Raw genomic sequence first — 22061 nt, 5'->3', positions numbered from 1 at the left:
CGTACCTGGTCACCCTGGACCCAGTTCGTGGAAGGCGGAAAGCCTATCACGTAAACATGATGAAGGCACATCATGAGCGGGAGGCATGCGCCCTCCCAGTGTGTAACCTGCCAGAGGAAGGGGAGGCAGAGACCCTCCTAGATATGCTGGCCCAGGTCCGGGCAGGAGGCTCCCTTGCGGATGTGGAGGTAAGCCATGAACTCCTGGTGGAACAGAGAACCCAGCTGTGGGCCACCCTACAACCCTTCCGGGAGTTATTTAGCAACCAACCGGGAAGGACCGAGTTGGCAGTCCATCATGTGGACACCGGGGATCATTCCCCAATCCGGCGTTCAGCGTATCGGGTCTCCCCGGAGGTGCAGCGGCACATGCGGCTGGAGATTGACGAAATGCTGAAGCTAGGGGTCATCCAGGCATCTAACAGTGCGTGGGCCTCCCCTGTAGTCCTCGTTCCAAAGAAAGACCGGACCACCCGGTTCTGTGTGGACTACAGGGGGCTCAACGCTGTTACGGTCACCGATGCGTACCCAATGCCCCGCATCGATGACCTGCTCGACCAGCTGGCCGGGGCAAAGTACCTGACCATCATGGATCTGAGCCGGGGTTACTGGCAGATTCCTCTGACTCATGAGGCCCGGGAACGCTCTGCCTTTATCACCCCTTTTGGACTTTACGAGTCCACCGTGATGCCTTTTGGCATGAAGAATGCCCCTGCCACTTTCCAGCGGATGGTCAACACATTGCTTAAAGGGCTGGAAGGATATGCGGTCGCCTATCTGGACGACATTGCCGTCTTCAGTCCAACATGGCAGGATCACCTAGAGCATCTGACGCAGGTGCTTTGGCGGATCCGCCAGGCAGGCTTGACCATTAAGCCGGGAAAGTGCCAGCTGGGCATGAGTGAAGTCCACTACCTGGGACACCGGGTAGGTGGGGGGGTGCTGAAGCCAGAGCCAGGGAAAGTGGATGCCATTGCGTCCTGGCCCACCCCCAGGACTAAAAAACAGGTGATGTCCTTCCTGGGCACGGCCGGGTACTATAGGAGATTTGTACAACACTATAGTACGCTGGCTAAGCCCCTGACGGACCTCACCAAGAAGAAGTTGCCCTCCGCAGTCGATTGGTCAAACGAATGCGAGACGGCTTTCCGAGCGCTGAAGACTGCTTTGTCTACCTTCCCGGTGCTACAAGCAGCTGACTTTAGCCGGCCATTTATAGTACAAACCGACGCCAGCGAGTTTGGCCTCGGTGCTGTACTCAGCCAGGTAGACCAAACGGGCCATGAACACCCCGTTATGTACCTGAGCCGGAAACTCCTGCCGAGGGAGGTGGCCTACTCCACCATGGAGAAGGAATGCCTGGCAATTGTTTGGGCCCTGCAGCGTCTGCAGCCCTACTTGTACGGGCGCCACTTCACGGTGGAGACGGATCACAATCCCCTCAGCTGGTTACACACGGTATCCGGTACCAATGGGAGGTTGTTACGCTGGAGCCTCGCACTCCAACAGTACAACTTCGCCATTCGACACAAAAAGGGCCGTGAACACAGTAATGCAGATGGGTTATCCAGGCAAGGGGAGATAGCTGATGGGCGTGCGGGGGAACACAGAAGGGTGTTGCCCCCTAGCGCCCTCTATAGGGGGGAGGTGTGATGATGTGACCAGGGTGACCAGGGGGAGGGGAGGCCTGCTGGTAATTCACCACCATAAATTAACCTAATTGAGCCAGTTTGTTGACAAAACCAGCATGTGGCTGGGCTTCAAAGACCTATACAGACAAACCGACTGCAGGCCTCACCCCCCCTCGCCTCCCCAGTCGCAAACAAAGAGCCATTAAAACTTTCACATCACCAGGTTGTATAGAGACAGTTATGAAGTTATGGTCCGTCTCACCAGAACACCAAATACATTTTTGGATCAGTTATTCTCCATAAATCATAACAACCCATTGTTCATTGCTCTAGGATACTCAGATCCAGACATATCAATATCTCTGGATAGGACCATAGCAAATGGGTCAGGTTTGGTATCAATGCGATCCTGGGATTCACCCGGATCCAATGATACCAGAACCATGACCCCAGGACCTTCCCATGGGGTAGCTGTGGCTTCTCCAGGGCTCTGGATGTAATATCAGGTAGGAGGGACCATTGACCCCCCTTAGGATGGGCAGAGGTGTGTCCACACCTGATATAATCGGGCACCATTGAAGGGGCCGGTTGTCTTTGTCCTGGGGGAAACTAACATCAACTAAGCGCAGGGAGGATCTAAAAGTGTGGACTATCCATCCCCATTAGGCCACACACAAAGGTAACTAACTAACTAACTAAACTGCTTAGACTTGTGGTGCTACCCGTGTAATTTGTACTCTGTTTACTGTATGTATCTATTGTGTGTACTGTATTGTCTAGTGTGCCCTTAAGGCAATTAAATATAAAATCTAATCTGTGTTGCTCTTTTATCTCGATCACGAATCTTACGTCCGGGTTTCTCGCTTTTATACATGCTACCGGGTTGGTTCCTCACCCTATATAATCCCGTTACGGACCGGGCTTATATTAAAGGAGAACTGGTGGCAGCATAAGGCTGATAATATTCTGTCTCACTGCGGCTAGTGAGAGGGATCTTATAGCCATTCAGGGATTTGATTTAGGGTTGTGCCATATCCGGAAGTTGTGTGGACAACTTTAAATCACTTCCTGCGCCTCTCAGAACCCGTGCGTTCTGGGAGTGTCTGTAAAAGGATAACTGAGTGACCTTACGTACCCTTCAGGGGTCCGGAACGTTGCGGTTTCCATCACAGGCTGTCCTCCCTATCAATCAGGAAATTAACTAGAGCATTCAAAACCTGATATGAAAATGGAGGGGGAAGGTATACAAATGCCAAGATACACCGTACCTGATTTAAAACACAATACAGAAAAATGTACCTTCCCTGCCGGTCTATCTTATATGTTAGAATCTTAATGTCAACCTTCTGGTGAATAATAACAGAGACTCCCCTGGAGAATGCGGATCCGTATGAATGAAATGACATGGAGGCCCAGCGTCTTTCTAGCCAACCGATAGTGTCCTGAGTTAGATGTGTCTCTGTAAGGCAAATAATCCCTGGAAGGTGACGAATCACCACATCATTTACCATACACCGCTTTCGGCGGTCGTTCAGCCCCCTTACATTCCAACAAAAAATTTGCGTGGCCATTCCTTAACAAAAAAGCGGCAGCGAACAGAAAAAATAACAAACAGGACAATAAAACGTTCCCTACGGCAGAGTCCCATCCCGAACGCCCCCACATCCCCACACCGGCCCCCTTCTTGACCCATCACTGTTAACAGGCCTCTATTCTCCTACATCCCCGTCCCCCCTACCCGTCCCTCGTCCGCGCGCTATAGCTTATATACTTCTAAGAAATCTGTGCTACCCTCGCCTCCTGCTACTACACCCTAGAACCCCTTCGACTCTAGCCACTCCGAGGCCTCTGTGGAGTTGTCAAAAAAGAGGGTATGATCATTATGGATTACTCTCAATTTTGCTGGGTATAAAAGTGAAAATTTTAATCCTGCCTCCTTCAGGCGCAACTTTACATCTTTAAATTTGGTTCGCTTTTGTTGCGTAGCCTGTGAGTAATCCGGAAAAATAAATTTTTTTTACCCCATTATACATAATATCCTGCCTGGAGCGGGAACATCTGATAATTGCATCTCGATCTTGGGAGCATAGGACTTTGGCCAGAATGACCATGGGTGGGGCCCCTGGAATGGGAGGTTTGTTAGGAACTCGATGGGCTCTTTCTATCATAAAGACAGATGATAAAGTCTCTGTGCCCACATGCTCAATTAACCAATCCTGAATCCATTTTGAGAGGGAATTCTCCCCTACTTCTTCTGGGAGGCCTATAATACGAAGATTAGATCGTCTAGATCGATCCTCCAAATCCGTTAGCTTATCCCTAAGGGAGGTTTGAGCCTTGGTCAGACCACTCACTTCTTTTCTTAAACTCTTAGTCTCGCCCTCCAGATTTTTTACCTGACTAACCACCTTAGAAACCGTTTCCCTAGTTTTGGAGATATCCTCCTTAACCAGGGCAATGTCGGAGGCCAGGGCCGCCACCTGTTTATCTAACCCCTCCACTGTTGCCCCGGTCTTTTGGACAGTTGCCAGGATCTCTATCCAGATTGAGTTGTTGGCATCCTCAGAATGTGCCGACTCGTCCCCCTGCAAGGGCCTTTCATGTATGTCCGGGGGGACCGTAGGGGGGGATTACCTACTTTGCCGGTTTGGCGAGTTTTAACAATAGGGGAGCTCCATAATTTTTCCAACTTTCCGGCAGAGTCATTTTTGCTGCCTCCACGATCTTTCACCTCCTTAGGAGACCCCCCTCCCCCACCGGATTTCCGGCCCGAATTTTTTGGTGGCATCTCAAAGGGAACTTGCAGGGGACCTCACAGCAATTCGAGAGCAACAATATACACACTGCAACAATTTGTTCAGAAAGTTAAAGACTAACTTAACTAGCCAGCATATACCCAAAACCGAGAATAATATAACCGTCTGGTTGTGCAAAAAAACAAATTCTGTTAGTGTTACGGCCGAAAACAAGCCATATAGGCCTGAGATCTAAACAAAGTCTAAGCAAAGTCCAGCAAAGTCCAAGAATTAATCCTGTAAAGGAAAAGAAGGTTTCAACAATTGCCATGCAGTTAGTTATTTTAGTATTATTACCGCTGGCAAGCGGAAAAGCTGCAAGAAGTTCACAAGATTAGTCCAGAAAGTCCAGCGCATTAACCTGCGAAGTTCAGAAAATTAATCAGGTAGAAAGACCGATAGACCGATAACTAAGTACAGTTGCCTTGTTAGCTGGGTTAGTACCATATGATCAAATTGCATAAAATTTCTTATGCAGGGACATAACAGATGCAGAGAAGTTGTTAGTTAGCCATGCTCAAGCAGCTTAATATAACAGACCGTCTGCAGAACACCAACTTCCTGGAACGCTGTTCCTATGATACAAAAATACCTTTAACACCCCCGGCAGGGGGATGCTGAGAGCAAGGAGGGCCCGCCGGGCAAACGTGAAAAAAGCGTGGTGCCTGCTGATCGGAGTAGAAGTCAGGGAGGCGATGTCGGATCCGGTGCTGCTATACCCTCTCCGGTCAGATCACCTTCCCAGACGCCGTCCTATCCCGGTGCACCCCGGTGGTGGAGTCCGCGCTAAACCTCTCCGTCTCTGCTTCAGCGCGAGTGCCCCCTCAGCTGTTTGGATCCAGCCTCCGGCAGGAGGGTTCCAGCATTCAGGAGCACCTTGCACCTACAAGCGGCACCCCGCCTGCGCCCGATACACCCAGGGTCCGGCTCTGCTAGATCGGCCCCCTGTAGCATCAGGGGCCGTTCAGGATGCGTGGTGGGGTAGGGGCGGCTAAGGCAGCGGCATCAGCCACATCTAGCAGCTACATCTAGCACGCGGACGCGGCGGGGGGGGAGATTGGGTCCGGACACTACGTGACTCCTCCTCCTCCTCGCGTCATGCCGGCCGGATGAGGGCGTTCCGGAGCCTCCATATATCAGACCAACCTAGTTCTAGTAATAATCGAGCCAAAGGGGTCTGTATGTCAGGGGGTCCCAGTTCTGGGTCGTGTCTGAATTTATCAATGACAGCATCATGTAGGGCAGTGATGGCGAACCTTTTAGAGACCGAGTGCCCAAACTGCAACCCAAAACCTAATTACTTATCGCAAAGTGCCAGTACGGCAATTTAACCTGAAAACGGAAGGTTTAGTTTAGAATCAATTTACACAGGACTGTCTGAGCTCTGATTACAGCAGTCCTATACACACTGAAACACCACTTTTACACCATTTTACATCACATAAAAGAGTAATAAAAAGTTATCAAAAGGTTACACAGTCCTCAAAATGGTAGCAATGAAAACAACGGCTCATAAAGCAAAAAAATCACCCCTCCCCAGCTCCGTGCACTAAAGTTATTAGCGTCACAAGATGGCGAAACTATTTTCTTTTTCGTACACTGTTTTAATTATTGAAAAAGTATTAAAACACAATAAAACCTACAAATCACTGTGATTTTACCGAACCAAAGAATAAAGGAGACAAATGATTTGGAGCGCACAGCGAAAGTATTAAAATCCAGCTTCCCAGTACACGACATGGAATAATAAATGAGAAGTAAAATATGTTACGCAAAAAATAAGCCCTCACACAGATATAAATATATAAATGCACATATAAATATATAATATAATGTGTATATACATAAATACATACATAGAAATACATACCGTATATACTCGAGTATAAGCCGACCCGAGTATAAGCCTAGACCCCTAATTTCAACACAAAAAACTGGGAAAACCTATTGACTCGAGTATAAGCCGAGTGTGGGAAATGCATTGGTTACAGCCTACCAATATATAGTCTGCCAGCCCCTGTAGCATACAGCCTACCCAACCCCTGTAGCATACAGCCTACCCAGCCCCTGTAGAAGGAAAAAAAATAACACTGTACTCATCTTTCCGACGTCCCCCCATAGGTCCTCTTCTGTCTCAGACTGTCTCAGACAGAAGAGGACCTATGGGTGACGTCAGAAAGGTGAGTTTTGTCTTTATGTTTTTAGTTGACTCGAGTATAAGCCGAGTGTGGGAAATGCATTGGTTACAGCCTCCCAGTATATAGACTGCCAGCCCCTGTAGCATACAGCCTACCCAACCCCTGTAGCATACAGCCTACCCAGCCCCTGTAGAAGGAAAAAAAATAACACTGTACTCATCTTTCCGACGTCCCCCATAGGTCCTCTTCTGTCTCAGACTGTCTCAGACAGAAGAGGACCTATGGGTGACGTCAGAAAGGTGAGTTTTGTCTTTATGTTTTTAGTTGACTCGAGTATAAGCCGAGTTAGGGTTTTTGAGCACAAATTTTGTGCTGAAAAACTAGGCTTATACTCGAGTATATAAGGTATGTTACTTACTCTTTGGTTGTCTAAGGTGGCGGCCATGCTGGCGGGCAGAAGTTCAGGTGTCTGTTGCTCAGGGGGGGGGGGGGGGGAGTTAGGGCTGGGAAGGGGGGGGTAATGCAGCATCTGGAGTTCGGGGCAATGGGGTTATGAGGCATGAGTTCCAGGGGAGGGGGTGATGGGGGGCAGTGACCAGAGTTGGGGGGGGGGGTAGTGAGAGCGGCCGGAGTTCGGGCAGGCAAATTGCAGTAGTGGGCGGAGTGTGGGCGGGGGGGTAGGGATGCGATAGCTGCTGGGGTTCGGGCGCGGGGAGGCTTGTGGTAGCAGCGCAGTGAGTTTCGGGCCGGTTGCTTAGGGGAGGGGCGGGAGCAGGCTGGAAATCAGCCTCATGCTGATCTACTATGCCCCATGGATGCGCTGAACTAAATTAAAATTCGGCTGATCACAGCAGCGCACACGGAGTAAGGTGCCCAGTGCTGGCAGAGTAATGACATCATTACGCTGCCAGTGCTGGGACGCTTACTGTCCTGTGCGCTGCTGTGATCGGAGTGACAGAGCAGGCAGTGTCAGTGCCCTCCGATACTGCTAACAGCCATGACAACCAGGTGTGGACAGTGGTTGTCCGCACCCGGCAGTGGTTGGGAGGATGGGGCGCGTGCCAGCAGTGAGGGCTCTGCGTGCCCTCTCTGGCACGCGTGCCATAGGTTCGCCACCGCTGATGTAGGGCGTTAAAATCTCCCATACAAAGGAGAATGGCCTGCGGGAATTGCGCTGCAAACGATGCAGCCTCATGCAATACAGTCAGTGAGGAGGTAGGGGGGTTGTAAATGCCTAAGATAACAAATGGGCGACAATTTCTTCCTGACTATACCCGGTTCCCATCTCACTGAGCGATGTATGAGGAGTGAGACCCCCCTAGAGTGAGACGTATGTGTGGAATGTTGAGACCACTGCACCCAGGGCCTATGTATGAACCTGGTACTTGTCTGTGTCAGATGGGTCTCTTGAAGACATATTATAGAGGGGGAGTGTTGCAGCAGACCCACCATCACCATGTTGCGTTTACGGGCGTCCCCCAGACCCCTGACATTCCAAAAGATCAATGTGAGTGTCATATTTTCTTGAATTACCCCAGAAGTGAACCCTATATAGGTGTCGTATACTAATACCTTAACTACACGGTGGAAAACAAATTAGTCCTAACAAGTCCCTATAAGAGAGACTAAGTTTAACAGTAAACGTTATTAATATAAGGAGCTCTCTAAAGAGCAAACAATGCAGTAACTGAGGTCACAAAGTCCCTGCAGTATAAGTCGTACGGGGAAGTCTGCGCTCTAGGTGGAATAACAGCAGCGCAGACTATCGCTTCACAGCAGAGCACTTTCCTCATATTGCGGCAGAAAATTACGTTAGACCGTCGGATAATAGAGATCACTCCTTATAGAAGGAGGGCACAAACTTCGTTACAACCTTTTTGCTGTAATAATATAATATTGTAAATAATTTCCCCGTATGGGGAAAACCTTTATGTATGAACCATAGTTTGAATATACTTAACGGCCGATGGTGCACATAGGAATGCACAAACACAGTCCCAAGATGATTAATGCGGCTCCGAGCCTCGGGGGCCTAGACAGCCTTCTCCTCGTGTTCAGCCAGTCATCTACTTCAGCCGCTGAAGAAAAAAAAGTGGCCACAATCTTCATAGACGACTCTCAACCTAGCCGGGAAGGACATGGAATAGGGAATCTGTAACTCTCCCAGGTATAAAGGTAACCCTTGACTTCTGGAGAGCTGCGGAGAAGTCCGGAAACAAGGATACCATGCTGCTCTGGTAAGTGATGGATCCCATATGCCTTGCCGCGCTCAATATGGCGTCTCGATCTTTGCTGCATAGTATACGCACCAGCATGGGGTGCGGGGGCACCCCGGGAGGTGGTGGCTTGGCCGGGACTCGATGGGCCCTCTCCACAGAGTATATGTTAGAAACGGAGAGGTCTGGTAGCATCTCTTTAAACCATTTTTCCATAAAGAGAATAGGGTCAGAACATTCAGCCCTCTCTGGAAGTCCAAGGACTCTGATGTTATTGCGTCGTAGGCGATTTTCCAGATCGTCAGATTTCTGGGCCCACATTTTTGCTGCCTTCTCAAGAGCCGCAATGTGGCCTGTCACTGGAGCATTGTCATCTTCTAGGTGAGAGATTCTCTCCTCTGTGTCTTTGACACGCTCTCATATCCTTTTGCATATCCTGCCTCAGAAGCCCGACATCCACCCATATCTCTTCGATCTTGTTAGTAAGGGACACTGTAGAGTGCTGGATCGCTGTCAGGAGCTGTGTGGAAACCTCTTTGAGTGTTAGCTCCAGCTCACCCTCCGCAGCTGAGGAGTCATCATATTCTGAAGCCGCAGGTGTAGCTTGTGCGCTTGTTGCTGCCGCGGCGCCATCTTGTGCTTTCGGCCTGGCGAATTCCTTTAGCCGCTCTGCTGCCGCAAAGGTGCGGGATTTGCTCATGGTGCTTCGTCCACGGCAGGAGGATCGTTTGACCCGTGTCCAAGGTATGTTGGCGGTCCTTTTTCAGCAGGATTCTAGTAGCGATGTGGGCTCTACCGGAAGTCAGGTAACGCCCCCAGCATTTTAGTATTCTATCACTTTTTCACGCCCCTATGCAGAACATTTCTGTTTGCCATATACACTGCAGTGCAGGCTAATAAAGTTTGATTTTGAGTACAGTTTATGACCAGGTGTCTTTCTGTGCTATTTATCCTATCGCTGGGACCAAAGTCCTATTATTTGGCGATCCCCTTACAAGTTAGGAAGGGTTATGTTGTTCAGGATGCAGATAGAGGTGAAGGCCCACTCCTATTACTAGACACATAGGGGCAGATTTATCAAGCTGTCTGAAAGTCAGAATATTCCTACTTGCCCATGGCAAACAATTACAGCTCAGCTCTAATTTTACCAGTGCTGATGAATATTTTAAAGGGGAGCCGTGATTGGTTGCCATGGGCAACTAGGAATATTTTGACTTTCAGCTTACAGCTTGATAAATCTGCCCCATAGCTTTCAACTCTAGGGCTCTTCAAAGTCACGGTTCTCTGGTGTCACCCTACAGGGTGACCGCCTACGACATTGCAGGACCATTGATTGTGAAGAAAGTAGTAGTTCACGCCGTGTGTGGAGGAGGTAGTAGTGCAGGGGGTAGTACTGTATGCCGTGTGTGGAGGAGGTACCACTGCATGCTGTGTGTGGAGGGGGTAGTAGTGCACGCCGTGTGTGGAGGCGCTAGTAGTTCTTGCTGTGTGTGCAGGGGGTAGGAGTGTATGCCGTGTGTGGAGGGGGTAGTTGTGCACGCCATGTGTGGAGGGGCTAGTAGTGCTTGCCATGTGTGGAGGGGGTAGTAGTGCATGCCGTGTGTAGAGGGGCTAGTAGTGCACGCTATGTGGGGAGGGGGTAGAAGTGCACACCGTGTGTGGAGGGGATATAAGTGCGGAGTATGTAGTAGTGCACACTATGTGTGGAGGAGGTAGTAGTGCACACTGTGTGTGGAGGGGCTAGTATTGCACTCCGTGTGTGGAGGGGCTAGTAGTGCACACTGTGTGTGGAGGGGCTAGTATTGCACTCCGTGTGTGGAGGGGCTAGTAGTGCACGCCGCGTGTGGAGGATGTAGTAGTGCACACCGTGTGTGGAGGATGTAGTAGTGCACACCGTGTGTGGAGGATGTAGTAGTGCACACCGTGTGTGGAGGATGTAGTAGTGCACGCCGTGTGTGGAGGATGTAGAAGTGCACGCCGTGTGTGGAGGGGGTAGTAGTGCACGCCGTGTGTGGAGGGGGTAGTAGTGCACGCCATGTGTGGAGGGGGTAGTAGTGCACGCTATATGTGGAGGGGGTAGTAGTGCACGCTATGTGTGGAGGGGGTAGTAGTGCATGCTATGTGTGGAGGGGGTAGTAGTGCACGCTATGTGTGGAGGGGGTAGTAGTGCATGCTATGTGTGGAGGGGGTAGTAGTGCACGCCATGTGTGGAGGGGGTAGTAGTGCACGCTATATGTGGAGGGGGTAGTAGTGCACGCCATGTGTGGAGGGGGTAGTAGTGCATGCTATGTGTGGAGGGGGTAGTAGTGCACGCTGTGTGTGGAGGGGGTAGTAGTGCACGCCGTGTGTGGAGGGGGTAGTAGTGCACGCCGTGTGTGGAGGGGGTAGTAGTGCACGCCATGTGTGGAGGGGGTAGTAGTGCACGCTATTTGTGGAGGGGGTAGTAGTGCACGCTATGTGTGAAGGGGATAGAAGTGCAATTTGGGGACTTGCTACTGAGACTATAAAGAAAATTATGAAGATGGAAAAAAGACAAATGGCAAAAATTTTCTAGAAAAAAATTTGTCTAAAAACAAAAAATCGAACATTTGAAACCCAACACTGGGGGAAAGGGGCATGGATTGCTGGAAATTGTTTTTGGCGCACAGTTTAGACCAGTGATGGCGAACCTTTTATAGATCGAGTGCCCAAACTACAACCAAAACCCACTTATTTACCCTGATGTGCCATTTTAAGCAGTAACTTATTGCTCCCTGTTCTTCCACTTCTTTAATTGTATCGGCCGCCTGAGGCCACCAATACAGTTGAAAGAAGGAGGGCAAATTCAGACTATCATTGTAGCTTCTCTCCAGTGTCTCTTTGTTTAGGAAGAATGGTGGGTCCAGCCGGAGGACCTCCAGAGATAATGCAGTTCTTTCAACACCTTCTCAATTTTCAAGCAGTTCCAAACAGCCAATGAAGTGTCGCTGTAAAATATTGCTGAGCGCAGCATCTCATAAATTGCCTAGGACTGCAGGAAGATTTAATGGATTTGTTCCTGTTTTGTGAACTCAGTCCTGGGCTGATGGCCTGAGTGCCCACAGAAAGGGCTCTGAGTGCCACCTCTGGCACTAGTGCCATAGGTTCGCCATCACTGGTTTAGACCAACTAAAAGTCCTGCACCACACTCATTATAACAGGGAGAGACAAGTTCTCCAGATAGAAAGTGGCAGAATCTGAGACCCAATGTTACACCCCCCACCCCGATGTGTCATCTCAAAATCATTTATATAAGTAAAGTGTTAGAAAGTTATTATGACAGGAAGAGACACCGACAGATGTACAATAAGAAAGGGCTGAGCCTTCACATGCAAACTGGCTGCACCCTGAAGGGGTTAAACAGACAACAAACTGTGTCACAATAATAATAATAATAATAATAATAATAATAATAATAATAATAATAATAATACTGGAGTCTTGTGTCTTCTGCCTGTTACTACACACAAGTCTCCTCACATGGCCCCGCCCCCAGCAACACTTCCCGGAGCTGACTCCTCCCACACATGTGACTAATCACATGTTTATGACATCATCACAGGTCCTATAGCTTCTCCAGCAGCCCAGAGCCTTACTTCTCCCAAGTAAGAGGCTGGTCACATGACTATGACATCATCGCAGGTCCTATAGCTTCTCCAGCAGCCCAGAACCTGACTCCTCCCACACATGGGGCTGGTCACATGACTATGACATCATCACAGGTCCTGTCACATATATATCTGGAGCTCTGGAGGTGGAGGTAGGTGTGTAGTCACTTCCTTCTCTCTGGCTTGGGGTTTCCTCCTGGCCTGGGGGTCACATAAGGAGGTTGGTGGTTCCTCATTGGCCGGGCTGTGTGTCACTCCACCAGCAGAAGATGTGACCAGTGCGGAGGAGGGGACAGGAATGGGAGAGGGGACACCCGGGATCTGCCCGGTAACTGCCACCACAAGCCATGGCCAGTGTTATCATATACCAGACTGTGCAATGTGCTGCAGGCGGTGGAATCCCCCGGCGCGATGTGCTGCAGGCGGTGGAATCCCCCGGCGCGATGTGCTGCAGGCGGTGGAAGCCCCCGGCGCGATGTGCTGCAGGCGGTGGAAGCCCCCGGCGCGATGTGCTGCAGGCGGTGGAAGCCCCCGGCGCGATGTGCTGCAGGCGGTGGAAGCCCCCGGCGCGATGTGCTGCAGGCGGTGGAAGCCCCCGGCGCGATGTGCTGCAGGCGGTGGAAGCCCCCGGCGCGATGTGCTGCAGGCGGTGGAAGCCCCCGGCGCGATGTGCTGCAGGCGGTGGAAGCCCCCGGCGCGATGTGCTGCAGGCGGTGGAAGCCCCCGGCGCGATGTGCTGCAGGCGGTGGAAGCCCCCGGCGCGATGTGCTGCAGGCGGTGGAAGCCCCCGGCGCGATGTGCTGCAGGCGGTGGAAGCCCCCGGCGCGATGTGCTGCAGGCGGTGGAAGCCCCCGGCGCGATGTGCTGCAGGCGGTGGAAGCCCCCGGCGCGATGTGCTGCAGGCGGTGGAAGCCCCCGGCGCGATGTGCTGCAGGCGGTGGAAGCCCCCGGCGCGATGTGCTGCAGGCGGTGGAAGCCCCCGGCGCGATGTGCTGCAGGCGGTGGAAGCCCCCGGCGCGATGCATAAGAGGAACATGAAAAAGCCAATGTGGCTAACTAGTCTCGTGAGGAGAGCCTGCAGCACCTGTTTAAGGTGCTTAAACGTGAAGGTAGAGATGAGGTGTTACAGGATTATAGAGAGAAAAATAAATCCGGAAAAAAGCAGATAAAGGCCGCAAAAATAGAGACTGAGAAAAATATTGCCTGGGAGAGCAAAAATTATCCCAAATTATTTTTTAACTATATAAATGATAAGAAACTAAAAACAGAGAGTGTGGGCCCTCTGAGGAGTAACATGGGGGGTCATGGTGGAAGGAGATGAGCAAAGGGCCAGTGTCTAAACTGTTTTTACCCAGGAAAATCCCCTGGTGGAAGACACGATGAGGAATAATGTAAATTCTCTTTGGAATGTGAACAGTTTAACCCAGGAAGAGGTACGGCGCCGCCTCACAACCACTAACATCAATAAATCACCGGGGCCAGATGGCATACACCCCCGGGTTCTGCATGAATTATGTACGGTGATAGACAGACCGTTATTTTTAATATTAAGATTCACTGAGGACTGGTTATGTTCCACAGGACTGGCACATAGCAAATGTGGTACCAATATACAAAAAAGGATCAAAAAGCAATCCTGGAAACTACAGACCTGTGAGTCTAACTTCTGTGGTGGGGAAAATATTTGAGGGGTGTGTTAGAGATGCTATCCTGGAGTATCTCACTGTACATAACCTTGTAACCCAGCATGGGTTTATTAGAGATCGGTCCTGTCTGACTAATCTGATTGGCTTCTACGAGGAAGTAAGTTCCGGACTGGATCTGGGGGACGCTGTGGATGTTGTATATCTGGACTTTTCAAAGGCATTTGACACCGTGCCACATAAAAGGTTGGTACATAAAATGAGACTGCTGGGACTAGGGGAAAATCTGTGTATTTGGGTAATTGGCTTAGTGATAGAAAACAGAGGGTGGTCATTAATGGCACATTCTCAGATTGGGTTGATGTTACCAGTGGAGTGCCACAGGGGTCAGTATTGGGGCCACTTCTTTTTAATATTTTTATTAATGACCTTGTAGTGGGTTTACACAGTCAAGTTTCAATATTTGCAGATGATACTAAGCTGTGTAAAGTAATAAATAGGTCGATAGGTCGATGTAATGCAGAGGGATTTGTGGAAGCTTGAGGAGTGGGAAGAAAAATGGTTGATGAGGTTTAATGTAGATAAATGTAAAGTTATGCACTTGGGCCATGGAAACAAAAAGTATAATTATGTTCTAAACAGTCCATCACTTGTGTTAGATGAGGCAGGCAGATACGCCTTTGTTAGAATACAAATATTCAACCAGGTTTTCACCCTGGCAAATCTGTACCTACCCAATCGTTCTCCAATTACAGCATGTAGGAAAACCCTGCATCAACTGGCGGGGTTTACTGAAGGGATGCTAATGTTGGGAGGGGACTTCAACTTTCCCCTAGATGTCACGCTAGACACCTCTTCAGGAAAGAGCCAGGTCTCCCTACAACAACTAAGTTCTTTTAAAAAAGACATGCACAACCTTCAGCTGATTGATGTTTGGCGAATCCTACACCCCAGAGACAGAGACTATACATATTACTCATCAGTGCACGACTCTTATAGTGGTATAGATTTTTTTCTTTATTCAACACAGAGCGCTGACATGGGAACCGACAGCATCAATTGGGAACATAGTAATGTCAGACAATGCACCAATATATGTTACAGTTACCGTCCCTAGTATTACCAAAAGGCCGTGGGCTTGGCGTCTTAATGACTACTTGCTTAAGGACGCCCTCTGCACACAGGAGATTAAAAGCACCATTGAGTCTCATCTAGGATCGCCAGACCTCTGCCCAGAGGTTATGGCCATGAAATGGGAAGCCCTAAAGTGCGAGATTCGCAGTCGCTTCACCAAACATGGGGCTAGACTAAAAAGGGAAAATGCAGCTAAACTTACTTCCTTGTTACAGAAACTACAGTCCCTTGAACAACCGCACAAAAGAACGCGGTCCTCGGAGGATTTGGCAGATTTGGTAATAGTAAGAGATGAGATATGGGCCTTATTAGACCGCAAATCACTCTCCCAGCGCATGCAGTTTAAAAGTAGGATCTACGAACACGCAAACAAATGCGGTCGCCAGCTGGCTAGACTTAAACACCCATGGTCGGGAGCAGTACATATCCCCCGAATTAGGACATCTGGAGGTAAGGAAACTTACAACCCGGTCGATATTAGTGGAGAATTTGGTGCATACTATTCCAAACTATATCACATTAAGGGACCGCTTGCGGACTTAGACCCAATATCGCTGTTGAGACAGATAGATACATACATAAGAGAGACGGCTATACCTCCCCTAGAAGAAGATGAAGTTGAGACCCTGGAATCCGACTTCAGTGAGCCAGAAGTATCTGAGGCTATTAAGAATACCCCTGCAGGAAAGAGCCCAGGACCCGATGGCTTCTCGCCAGCATTCTATAAATTATTTAGAGATCTCCTGACTCCATTTCTGACGAGGGTATTCAATTCAATCCCCCAATCCTCAGCATTTCACCCCCAGTCCTTAGAGGCAAACATTAGCATTCTTTTAAAGCCAGACAAAGACCCCTTATCACCTGCGAGCTATCGGCCCATCTCACTTTTAAATGTAGACTTAAAGCTATACTCTAAAATCTTGGCGGATCGCCTGGCCCAATACCTCCCAAAATTCATAGGCACTGACCAGGTGGGATTTGTGAGGGGCAGAGAAGCAAGAGATAACTTAAACAAGACGTTCCTCTTGATGAAACATGCTCAGAAGAGATCTGTCCCCTCCTGTCTCCTTTCAATTGACGCGGAGAAGACCTTCGATAGGGTGCATTGGGGCTTCATAACCGCTGCCCTTAAACAACTCGGGTTGGGCCCAAAATTTTTTGAGAAAAATCCTAGCCTTATATAACTGCCCAACAGTCAGAGTCAGGGCAAATGGGTTCTTCGCACAGCCTATACACATTAGGAATGGAACGCGTCAAGGGTGCCCTCTTTCTCCCCTTCTCTATGTGATTGTCATGGAACACCTGGCTACGGCCATTAGAAATAATCCCGACATCAAGGGCATACAGGTAGGCCAGCGCCAATATAAACTGTCCCGTTTCGCTGATGACCTTATGTTGTATATATCCCAACCCAGGATCTCTCTCCCATCCCTCATCAAAGAATTTGAAAGATACAGTCAATTGAGTAATTTCAAAATTAATTTTAGTAAGTCAGAAATGCTGAACATATCCTTGTTGTCAGAGGATATCCAATTGATCAGAACCAGTTTACCCTTCTGCTGGCGCCACATGTCAATTAAATACTTAGGGGTCCAAGTCCCGACAGACCTGTTTGAACGGGATTCAATAGGAAACAGCTGTCCTGGTTTGGTCGCATCAATGTGATAAAAATGGACATTCTACCCCGATTTCTCTATATCTTCCAGGGAGTCCCGATTGTTTCCCCTTCATCGTTCTTCAAATCAATCAGATCAGCCCTCATACGCTTCGTTTGGGACACAGCTAGACCTTGTATTGGCTGGCGATTTTTGACTAGATCTAAATTGGCGGGTGGAGCGGGTCTTCCCAACTTTAAGTTGTATCATCAAACAGCCCGCCTAGTACGTACCCTCGACTGGCACTACCATCTGCATTCCAAGCAATGGGTTAGACTAGAGCAGTATAGCTCCTCGATCCCCATAAAGGTTCTACCATGGGTCTCCTCACAACTCATAGAGATTGAACCTCAAACCCTGTTTCTGGCCCAAACCTTAAAGGTATGGAGGTCTCTCATTAAGCTTAGGATATTGTCCCGCCCCTAGAGCCCCCTCACACCTCTTTTTCAGAATCCAAATTTCCAACCTGCGTTTGCAAAAACTAGATTCCTGGGCCGCTCGACACATGAGGATCTCCGTATGTGTGACATGTTAGGGGAGGCACCGATCCCATCCCACCAAGAACTGATGGACCTAGCGAGCGCTTCCAATCTTTCGTGGTTGGAAATGTCACAACTGGAGTCGTTCCTTAGATTACCAGGACCAGCAGCGTCCTTTAACGCCCCACTCACCCCATTCAAGGCCCTTTTCCGCCTGAAGTCCCCCCCAGAACATTGCATCTCACAGATATATAACCTTCTGCCACGAGAGTCGGATACTCTACCTCTGCCCTTTCAGTCTGGATGGACTAGGGATTTAGGTATCTCATTGTCCAATAAAGATTGGGATAAGGCATTTTTGTTCACGCATAAACTCTCGGTAGCCTGTATATCACAGGAACGCAACTACAAAATCCTCTCGAGGTGTTACAGGGTTCCATCCCTCCTGCACGAAATTTATCCCTCAGTCCAGGACGAATGTTGGAGATGTGGAGCAAAAGGAGGTAGCATGCTACACGTATGGTGGACATGCCAAGACATTACTTTGTTCTGTAACCAGATATTTCAAGTCACATCAGAATTTACTAGTCAAGAGCTCCCCAAAACACCAGAGGTAGCCTTACTCTCCATGCTTCCAGGGTCTATAGGAAGCCAAAAACGCAGTCTCTTAAGTTTCTCTCTAATCGCTGCCCGTTCTGTAATCCCACTTAAATGGTGCTCCAACGTACCCCCTACCATCTCAGAATGAGCACAAGAGATGCTACAAATTTTCTGCATGGAAGTACTTACGGCGGACACATTGGGCACATCAGAGAAATTCATAACACTATGGCAACCCTGGATTATATTTCAGGGAACACAGAAATTCAGGGAAGTCCTGGGATCCGCCGCCCCACCAGGGCAATAAACTGGTACGCAACCCCATCTCCCCCCTACCCTACACCTCTTTGGCTCAACGTGTCCCCACCCCCTCTTATCTCTCCCCAGTGTTCCTGTTCCCCCTAATAGGTCACCTGTCCAGCTGTTTGTGTTTGCTAATTAGTTAGTGAGTCACACCTCCTATTGGCCAATAATAACTTGGCCTAGCCTGAGAACTTAGGCCTATAGAATTGTAAGAACAGGCAACAGATCTGAAAGAAGCCCCCGAGTTGACAGATTAAATGTACACATAACTCATCATGCTCTATTGCTAGACATGACAAAATAAATCTCTCATATCGACTCAAGCCAGGCTTCCCAACAGAAACGGAATATTGAAGCGCCTCATAACAAGTTCGCAGATTGAATCCGGCAGGGGAGCTTATGTGTAACGGTTATTCAACCTTATACGTGCCTCACAGGCCATTGACAATAATCTATAAATGTAGGCCTACTAGAATACACCTATGTACTATGTACACTGTTTTTGCGATTTTTTTTTTTTTTTTTTTTTTTTGCTGTTAGTATGTTACATGTGAATGTTGTAATGATAAATGTTTAAAATCAAAACCGAATAAAATGATTGAACAAAAACAGTCAATTACTTGGTAAAACTGGAGCTGAAAAGGACTTGGGTGTATTGGTGGATGGTAAACTTAATTTTAGTGACCAGAGCCAGGCGGCTGCTGCTAAAGAAAATAAAATTATGGGATGTATCAAGAGAGGAATAGATACTCATGATAAAGACATAGTTTTGACCTTATACAAATCACTGGTCAGACCACACATGGAATATTGTGTACAGTTTTGGGCATCAGTGTATAAAAAGAACGTAGTAGAGCTAGAACAGGTGCAGAGGAGAGCAACCAAAATTATTAGGGGAATTGGGGACTTGAATACAAGGACAGATTACAAAATTTTGGATTACCGTATATTCCGGCGTATAAAACGACCTGGTGTATAAGACGACCCCCCTACTTTCCTGTTAAAAATATAGAGTTTAAGATATATTCGCCGTATAAGACTACCCCTTTTCCAACAGCCAGCTCCCCCTGTATATTGCCAGCCTGTACCCCCAGTATACAGCCAGCCCCCCTGTATGTAGCCAAACTGCCCCCCCCCCCCTAGTATACTGCCAGCCTGTACCCCCAGTATACAGCCAGCTATTATACAGCCTGGCGGCCCCCCAATTGTGCAGAATGCCGGCCCCCCAGTCTGCAGCCTGCCGCCTCCCCCTCTATATAGCCAGCCTGCTTGGCACATTAATAATACAACAGCTTCTCACCTTTCCCGCGATCCACCGAAGCTCCACTGCTACACTCCGGCCGGCATTGACAGCTCATTGAGCGCTGGCGGCTCACAGAATATGACGTCAGCTGCGTGCCGACGTCATAGTCTCTGCGACGCCGGCATCCACGGAGCTGTTACCGCCAGCCGGAGCGTAGCAGCGGAGCTTCGGTGGATCGCGGAAAAGGTGAGAAGAAACATTACCGGCGTATAAGACGACCCCAGACCAGACTGAAGATTTATCAATCTTCAAAAGTCGTATACGCCGGTATATACGGTATTTAGTTTAGAAAAAAGACCACTGAGAGGAGACCTCAGTACAATGTAAAATTACCTGAATGGGCAGTAGAAGGATCTCTCCAAAGATCTTTTTTTACCTAGGCCTGTGACCAGGACAAGGGGGCATCCTCTGTGCCTAGAGGAGAGGCGATTCTACCATCAACGTAGACAAAGGTTCTTTACTGTAAAAGAAGTGAGACTATGGAACTCTCTGCTGCAAGAGGTTGTTATGGCCGACTCTATGTACATGTTCAAGAGAGGCCTGGATGCCTTTCTGGAGAAAAAAAACGGGTTATGGGGAAAAAACATTTATTTAATTCTTAAAGGTCGGATTTGATGGACTTGCGTCTTTTTCTAGACTTATATACTGGCACACCTGCGCCAAGATTAAACTAAAGTGCACTGAATTGGCAAAACATCATATGTCCGCAGAGGGGCGCCTGTGTTCCACCCAAATGCCCCAACAGCGTTTGCGCGATTGGTCTCCACTTCCATCTTAACTCACAGCTTAGATGAATGTTTATGAAAGATGTTGAGTACATATGTTGCAATAGCTCCCATGTAGTATGAGGAGGCCAAGCCCAAATTCTTATATGTTTTTACTTTTCCTCATCTTCTTTCTATATAGCATCACAGGTACTTATTGAACTGCCCTCGTATATATATTTACTTTGTCTTATCTTCTTTCTTTTCAGGATCTGACAATGGACACAGACACGAGGGTGGAGAGAATCTTCCAGCTCACCCTAGAGATTCTCTTCTATATTACTGGAGAGGTGAGAGATTGTGATGAGGTCACATGACATCATTATCTATGGGAATAACAGATGATAGGACTGGAGAGGTGAGAGATTCTGGAAATGTATGGAGGGAGATTTATCAATGTGTCTCTCCATAACCAGGATTACACAGTAGTGAAGAAGACCTCTAGTGGGCGCTGTCAGGCCCCTGTGTATGAAGGACGGGGGAGAACCCTGAGCCCAATCCCGGCTCCTCCACCTCACCCCCTGATACATGATGACATCAATGAGCAGAAGATCCTAGAAGTCACCCACAAGATGATGGAGCTGCTGACTGGAGAGGTGACACTGCTGGGAATGCTGGGACATTATACAGTAATGCTATGAAGGGATCTGGGTGATGACGGGATCATTGTGTGTGTCAGGTTCCTATAAGGTGTCAGGATGTGGCTGTCTATTTCTCCATGGAGGAGTGGGAGTATTTAGAAGGACACAAAGATGTGTACAAGGACGTCATGATGGAGGACCACCAGCCCCTCACATCAGCAGGTAATAGACAGGACTAAATCCACACGTCCTTTCATTATCTGTATGGAGAGAAGGAATTCAGTCTCTGGATGTTTCCTACAGGTAGATCCAGTAAGAGAACATCACCGGAGAGATGTCCCAGTCCTCTTCTTCTACCACAGGATTGTTCAGAGGAGAAATATGTCCCACAGGATCATCAGGTAGATGGAGATAAGACTACATGACACATTCTCTGATCTGATGAGGTTTATTATATCCAAGTCGGGGGTGTAATGATCACCGTTGCAGGGGGTGCCACCGGGCCCGTCAGAAGTTAATGGCCTGTGCTCTGGCTGTATCAACTGTGACTCGGTACCTGTTAACAGTAGCTTATAAAACATAACTCTTAATAAACCCAAATATAAATGATAGTAGCAACACCACACCGGATGATGGCCATAATAAAATCACACACCAACTGAAAGAAAAGATAAAGACCTAAATACTCCCCATCATAGCATAGGATATGTAAATAAATCTACACGACGCGGGACACTCCTCTAGAACTACACAAAGGGTCAATGGGAACACAACAGGTCAGGAACACGATGCCAACACTGCCCCTAGTTGCCCCTATGCCTACAATGTCCCTATATCCCTCAAGAAATTGACTCCTACCCTGACAAGGACAGTCCCAGGGTATCCCTAACGAGAAACAGCCCTAGGATGCCCTAGAAAATGGAATCTGGATTTTAGTGAAAGCAGGAAAAGGGGCTGCTGCATAAATAAAAACTTCTCAAGTGCCCTTTTTTTCCCAAGACAAAAAGACGCTTAATAAGTGGAGGGGCAAAAAATGTGACCCATCCTAAAAAAGGGTTTCTTACTAAAAACACAAACATTTATCCCTTGCGATCGATGCCCTTTTTCGATTTTTGTGTTTCCATATTTTGCTCCCCTCTTCTAAATATTCACGTTTTGCCGTGTACAGAGCTGTATGAGGCTTGTTTTCTGCAT

The 22061-nt window shown here is 48.5% G+C and overlaps 1 protein-coding gene across 1 annotated transcript in view; it reads left to right on the top strand.

Annotated features, from left to right (window-relative positions):
• Nucleotides 1-22061, top strand: part of LOC140065435 (uncharacterized) — a 255509-nt gene that overhangs the window by 46593 nt on the left and 186855 nt on the right. The window lies entirely within an intron of this gene.

Source organism: Engystomops pustulosus, chromosome 6 (genome assembly GCF_040894005.1).
Source record: "Engystomops pustulosus chromosome 6, aEngPut4.maternal, whole genome shotgun sequence".
Lineage (NCBI taxonomy): Eukaryota > Metazoa > Chordata > Amphibia > Anura > Leptodactylidae > Engystomops > Engystomops pustulosus.
The sequence above is the reverse complement of the archived record's forward strand: the minus strand, read 5'-3'. Positions and strand labels throughout refer to the sequence as shown.